The 7,289-nt window shown below is 34.1% G+C and overlaps 1 long non-coding RNA gene across 1 annotated transcript; it reads right to left on the bottom strand.

The window, feature by feature from the left end:
• Positions 1 to 1,287: 1,287 nt before the first annotated feature.
• LOC131529170 (uncharacterized) lies at positions 1,288 to 6,828 on the bottom strand. The gene is made up of 3 exons (XR_009268017.1): positions 6,545 to 6,828; positions 6,074 to 6,165; positions 1,288 to 1,623 (listed from the first exon to the last, which is right to left on the bottom strand). It is a non-coding gene; the product is annotated as an uncharacterized LOC131529170 (long non-coding RNA).
• Between the last annotated feature and the right edge of the window lie 461 nt (positions 6,829 to 7,289).

The following is a 7,289-nucleotide window of genomic DNA, read 5'->3' as shown; positions in this document are numbered from 1 at the left end:
CTTGAGGGTCACCAGTGTTTCACACCCTAGATCAGTATCAAAGGATAACTAGATGAATTTGGATATGAATCTTGTTCTGATTTAGGTCTAGTTTTGGCTCTAGATCTAAATTTGAATTTAGGTCTGAATTAAATCCAGCAGAAGCAGTTGTTATGGGTGTTTTCTAGATGGTTGGTATATAACCCAAGTTAAAAGAGCCCAATGCTATGATATCCCTTCTGTAATGTAAAGCGGCCTTTTAGTTGACTTTTATTATCTCTGACATTTCCAATGGCAAGTAGTACAGGAACTGCACAGAGAATTTTTCAGATTCATTTGGAGCTTTAGATGCCTTGAAATATTTTTAATTTTATCAACTTCTGTTATTAACTAAGACCATATGCGACTTCCAGACTAATTAATTATATGATGTGTTCATGCAAAAATAGGTATAACCTAATCAAAATTATGAGATTAGTCAAGGACATTTAAAAATGAAATGTCATTCATTAAACTTTTTTTTTTTCCTCTGTAAAATGGGTTGTGTGGTGTTATGCAGTTGTTCATTATTCATTTATTTTACCATAGCGAATAAGCAGAGGGCTGCTTCATGAACAATATGAAATTTCCATGTGACTTCAATCAGTTGAAATCAGTTTCTGACATTTATTTCCAGGCTACAGGTGTAAAAATTGAGCCTGGGTTGGCATAAGGGGCTCTAACATCAAAGTTTAGAGTTAATTTCCAATGAATAATTGAACTAATCAGGATTTACAGGGGTTTTGAGGTGTCTCAAGAAAGGATCTGGAGTCAGTTTATAGCGATCCACTGACAGGCCAGACATGTTGGGACAAGCAGACTTAAGTATCAAAGCTAATGGGTTTGCTCGTACTGACATGTGCCGCCAGGGGTCATCACACTCTGTCGGTTTTATGATTGCCTTATTTTAAGCGTCTCAAAAGTGTCGTTGATAAAAAAAAAATAGCAGCAGTTTTTGTTTAGCAGATTTACCCCCCAAAAAATCTGTGCAGAAAATGCACAGGGAAAAAAAAAGTCTTCCATCTGGGCATCATAAAAAAACAGACAGGTTTTAACATGAAAAACAAGACAATTTCAAAATAAAAGAGACAAACACATTTTTCCATACATGTAACATCTTGCTTCAGCAGTTTCATAGAAATTGTGCAATGCCTTTACATACGTACAACAAACAAAAACAGGGCTGCAATATGAAATTGTACATTACCAAAAAAAATTGTCATAATTAGTCATGCCAGGCTTCCTAATCACTTATTAAATTAACCCCATTTCTTTACTTCTCCCTCTAGCACACTAAACAAATGAATCATGTTGGTTCCATAGGCCTAATGTTTGTCTGAACTCTATGGAAAAGATTTAAAGTGAGGAATGAAATTACACAACACATTTCTTGGACATTAGTGCCCCCCAGTGGCGGGAAGTGAAATGATTCTTTAAATGATTCAACTGTTCAAAAGTTTGGGGTCAGAAGTTTTTTTTTTTTTCTTTTTAATGAATATGTTTATTCAGCATGAATACTTTAAATTGATCAAAAGTGACATTAAAGACATGATGAAATTATGAAAGGTTTCTTCAAATAAATGTAGTTCTTTTCATCAAAGAATCCTGGAGAAATAAAAAAAAAAAATCAGTTTCCATAAAAAACAAAACAAAACAAAACAACTGATTTCAAAATTGATGTTAATATTAAATCAGCATTTTAGAATGATTTCTGAAGGATCATGTGACACTGAAGACTGGAGTAAATTCAGCTTTGTCATCACAGGAATAAACTGCATTTTAAAATATATTCCAATAGAAAATAGTTATTTTAAATTATAATAACATTTCTGAATATTACTGTTTTTATTGTATTTTTTAATCAAATAAATGTAGCCTTGGTGAGCATAAGAGGCTTCTATTGAAAACATCTTAAAAAATCTTAGTGAACCCAAAGTTTTAAATGGTACTGTATGTTCCTCATATACACCTCAAAACATAGTGGTGTGAGAGTTAAGATAAAACAACATCTTTGATAGATTAGCTGTAATTATCTCAGTGTTTATATCAGCTCACTTGCCATTAGTTTGTGACATGACTAGCTGGTATTTTCACTTCTAAAAACAATAATACAGGGCATAAATTATATGTGTAGAAGTGTGTAATTGTTGTTTTTCTCTTTTTCTGTACTACTTCACTGTTTATATAAAGGTAGGCTATATATGGATTTCATTTTTATCAATATTTTAGGTTAACATTTAGAAGAAACTGTATATTTTAGGTCCTGCAAATGGTTTCCATTTCTTATATGTTTTCCAGGGTTTTTAATCAACATTTTGGCTTCGCTAGTTAAGGATCTTGCACTGACACAAGACTTTTTTTTTTTTTGCAATCAATTTGCATGCCTTATGATTAATATTATAAAAGAATTAGCAAAACACTGTTTAAACTAGTTTTAGCTGGCATATAGTGCACGCATCTGATGTAATTGTAAACTATTTCCTCAGACATAATGAGCTGTTTGTGTGTTTCATCTTGTTTGTGAAATGATTTTGTTTTCTTTCCGGACAGATAAGAGTCACTGGTGAGAACAACAGCTCACACGCTCATCTCTCGTGCCCTCACACACCCTGCGCTAAAACAAGAACAACACTGACATCTACATTACTCTGTGATGGGATGTGTTGTTCTGTCCAAACAGTGATAAGAAGTGTGTGTCTTTAATAAAAATAACGAACTACGTTATGAACAGCCTTGCACTGGAAACATCAATATTTGCTGCTTTTATATGACAGAATGGCAGAAATTTGAAAGGAAAAGTACGAGCATCATATAGACTGATCTTTTAGGTCTGTACTAAAATATATGTCACAAGTGTTTACATCAGCTGAGCTCTTCATTCAGGTTAAAATAACCCAAAATATTTCTAAGTGAAAAACTTATTTAAAAAAAAAAAATAAATAATAATAACATTCATTAGCAAAATTAAAAATCTTAAAGAAAAACAATTCAATTAGTAAAAAAAAAAAAAAAATACAGAAAAATAAATATTTTAAATATTTTTCTTAATTTTATATACACACACACACACACACACACACACACACACACATACATACACACACACGCATATATATATATATATATATATATATATATATATATATATATATATATATATATATATATGCGTGTGTGTGTGTCTGTGTGTGTAAATATATGTAAATATTATTTTTAACATTATATTTTTATATAAAAATTATTTTATTTTTAACAGAATTGCCTGATAACTAATAGCATAATAAAATTACATTATTACTTTAAGTAATAATGTAATATTTATATAACTAAACTTTTATTTCATCAGAATACAACTGAATCAGCATCAAGAAATCAGCATCTTTCTCAGATGTTGTAGTTACACAATCTACCAGCAGGCGGCTAACAGAGCCATGCTAACCAGCCAAACCTTCACCCATCAGTCCTAACAGATTATAAGGAGACACCAGAGGATTGTGGGAAATGGTTTAAAGGTCATTCAAGTGTGAACGGACCACACTGTGACCCTAAACGGCTTCGAAACCTTCAAAAAGTCTCCACAAATTGTTCAGTCGTAACCAGGCTGTCAGCTTCAAAGCCACTTCAAGACATTATTAGGGTGTTTTCACGACTCCATAGACCTGTGGAATGCCAAACATCTAATCAATTTCTCGTCTGCGTATTTATTCCTAAATTTAGACATCCGATTCATTGTTGTTCAAGTGGACGACCCAGACGTCGCTTCATTTCTGCGAAGGCCATGACCTACCACTCATTTGGGTTGCCGTTATACACTTCGCCCAGGCTAATAAACAACCTGTTGCTTTCCAAATATCAACACGGTCAGTTGCCGTAAATCAGGCGTATTTACAAGGTGCTTTGTACACCTTTGTTTCTGAAGGGCGATGTTGACGTGTTCGGGGAGTCAGATAAAGGGTATTTCTCACCAACTCCTTCCTGTTTTTCCGAACGAGGCCTTTGTTTGGCCGCAGGAGTCCTGCTCCTCAGTTCTCAGGGGAATGATGAACTGCTGCATTCGTGCCTGAGAGAGGCACAGAGCAGATCTGTGTTATCAGAGACCTCTTCAACTCGCTCTCTTGTTGTCTGTCTCTCCGTCAGCAGGCTTTGGGTCTTGGCCGGGTCATGGCCACTCATATTAGGAGGTGTATGTGATGTATTATTTATCTTGTTTTGTAAATCAGTTTTTTTGTAGCACGAAGTTTGAAGTCAGAAAGTTTTTTTTTTTTTTTTTAAATTACCATTTTTATTCAGCATGCGTGCATTACATTTATCAAATGTAACACTTTAAGACTGGAGTATCTATCTATCTATCTATAGTGCATTCAGAAAGTATTCAGACCCCCTTCACTTTTTTTTTATTTTATGTTGCGTTGCAGCCTGATACTACAATTGTTTATATTCATTTTTTTCTCAGTAATCTACACTCCGTACCTCATAATGACAAAGTGAAAACAGAATTTTAGAAATGTCTGTAAATTTATTAAAAAGAAAAAACTGAAATTGCATAATCTATGCTGACATTTCAAACACTTAAGAGATTGAATCCACTTTTTTTGTTAAACAAATGAATAAAGGCATTTGTTAATTTGATTGAAACAATATTATAACAACAATTACAAAATTATTGCTGAATGTAAAATGGGATAACTGTTTTTTGCACACTTTTATTCAGCGATTATCAATTAAATTGATAAATAAAATTGTAGCAAAATCATTTATAATGTTACAGAAAAAAATATTTTTAAACTTACTATTCATCAAATAATCCTGAAAAGAAAAAAATCACGGTTTTCACAAAAATATTAAGCAACACAGGTGCAACATTGATAATAATAATAATAAAATGTTTCAAGTCAGCAAATTAGAATGATTTCTGATTGATCATGTGACACTATATTTTGCTGTAAATTATGTTTTTATATATGTATATTGTGTAAAAGTGATAAATATATATTCAGTCTGATATTTTATTGAATATCCCGATTTAGCTTTGCTGGATCTGCTTTAAATCTTGATGGTTAAAGATGCAAAAAGCAAATACTGTAGTGTTTATTAATTGTGTTGTTTTTTGTTTGTGTGTGTGTGCGTGTGCGTACCTGGCATTCGCTATGTTATGGGGGCCAAATTGTTTTTTGACATTGTTTTTGGTCCATGGGGAAACAAGCTGATAAATCATACAGAATTATTATAGTTTTTTAAAATCTAAAATAGCAGAACATTTTGTGTGAGGGGTAGGTTTAGGGTAAGTGGGTAGAAAATACAGTTTGTATAGTTTAAAAACTATTACATCTATGGAATGTCCCCATAAAACACGGAAACCAGCGTGTGTGTGCATGCAAATTTTAATGAGACTCAAAGGCCTTGCCATTAAGTCAAAGGTGTCTCATACTAAAGCTCATTGTGGCTTATAGAGGAAAGAATTGCTGTGCCTGTTGAGGAAACAACGCATGAAAAGAAGGAAAATCCTCAAGAAAAGCTCCCGAATGGGTCTCTAAAAATAAGCTTCAGCAGGAAGGTGAGCTACTGACTTTCTGACCATAAAAACCTAGATGGAAATGACTTGGAAATGACCAAATGTACACATTTAGACTAATTATGTCAGAGAATTTAGTTTTAGAGTCTAGGATTTGTATGCTCATCAAGGCTGCGTTTATTTGATTAAAAATACAATGGAATATTTTTTTAAATATTATTACAATTTAAAATAACTGTTTTCTATTTGAAAATGTTCTAAAATGTAATTTATTCTTGTGATGCCCGTTACTCCAGTCTTCAGTGTCACATGATCCTTCAGGAATCATTCTAATATGCTGATTTGCTGCTCAAGAAACATTTCAAATTGCTATCAATTTTGAAAACAGTTGGATTAATTGTGGAAGAAGTATTTTTGAACTCTGTGTACACTTCATGTTTGTAATCGAATGACCCAAAACTGCAGTTCATTCAGAAACATGTCAATAAACGTGTTTATGTTTCAGTGATGTGAAGTTTACCACAGGGAAGATATTTTGTTAACCTGCTGCGGTGACGGAAGCGAGACATTCCTCATTTCCCGTCCTGTCCCGTGGTGACGTGTGTCAGTTCATAAATTCCAGCCATTTTTGAATCCTGTCCCAGAGGCAGACACAACAACAACAGGAAGTAAGCCCATTTTCACAGGTGTCAGGAAACACAGGAAATAAACAAGTGGGATGCTGGGAAACAGTCTCATATGAGAACTCGCCGAGGTGAGGGATCTGACGGTTATTAATAGTCCGCGGTGGGTATTTTCAGAGCTCGTGTTGAAGAGCATCTGTTGTACTGCTCAGGATGAAAACGGGCTGTTTTCATTCAGATGAACATGAAATAAGTTTTCAAAGTTTGTATTTATTTTTAAGGGTGTAAAATATTTTAACCAAGCATTTGGTTTTGTATTAGTTCAAATATGTCCAATTGTATTAAAGGTATACTCCACCCCAAAATGCAAATTTGGTCATTAACCACTTACCCCCATGTCGTTCCAAACCCGTAAAAGCTTCGTTCGTCCTTGGAACACAATTTAAGATATTTTGGATGGAAACCGGGAGGCTTGTGACTGTCCCATTGACTGCCAAGTAAATTACACTGTCAAGGCACAGAAAAGTATAAAAAAAGATCGTCAAAGTAGTCCATCTGCCATCAGTGGTTCAATCTGAATTTTATGAAGCGACGAGAATACTTTCTGTACGCAAAGAAAATAAAAATAACGACATTATTCAACAATTCGTCTCCTCTCTGTCTCTCTGTGTCAGCGTAGCGCCATTTTGAAAAGCATCCGATGGACGCAAAGTGCGTACGTTATTCTCTGTCATCAGTAAACGCAGGGATACGCTGTTTCCGTTCAAATCAAAGCGTAAATAAACGTACAATAGGTATCCATGAGTTACTGGTGACGGAGAATAACTTACGCACTTTGCGTCCATCGGATGCTTTTCAAAATGGCGCTACGCTGACACAGAGAGGAGACGAATTGTTGAATAATGTCGTTATTTTTATTTTATTTGCGTACACAAAATATTCTCATCGCTTCATAAAATTCAGATTGAACCACTGATGGCAGATGGACTATTTTGACGATGTTTTTTATACTTTTCTGTGCCTTGACAGTGTAATTTACTTGGCAGTCAATGGGACAGTCACAAGCCTTCCGGTTTTCATCTAAAATATCTTGAATTGTGTTCCGAGGACGAACGAAGCTTTTACGGGATTGGAAC

This window comes from Onychostoma macrolepis, chromosome 21 (genome assembly GCF_012432095.1).
Source record: "Onychostoma macrolepis isolate SWU-2019 chromosome 21, ASM1243209v1, whole genome shotgun sequence".
Taxonomy (NCBI): Eukaryota; Metazoa; Chordata; class Actinopteri; order Cypriniformes; family Cyprinidae; genus Onychostoma; species Onychostoma macrolepis.
Note: the sequence above shows the minus strand (reverse complement) of the source record. Positions and strands in the feature narration are given on the sequence as shown.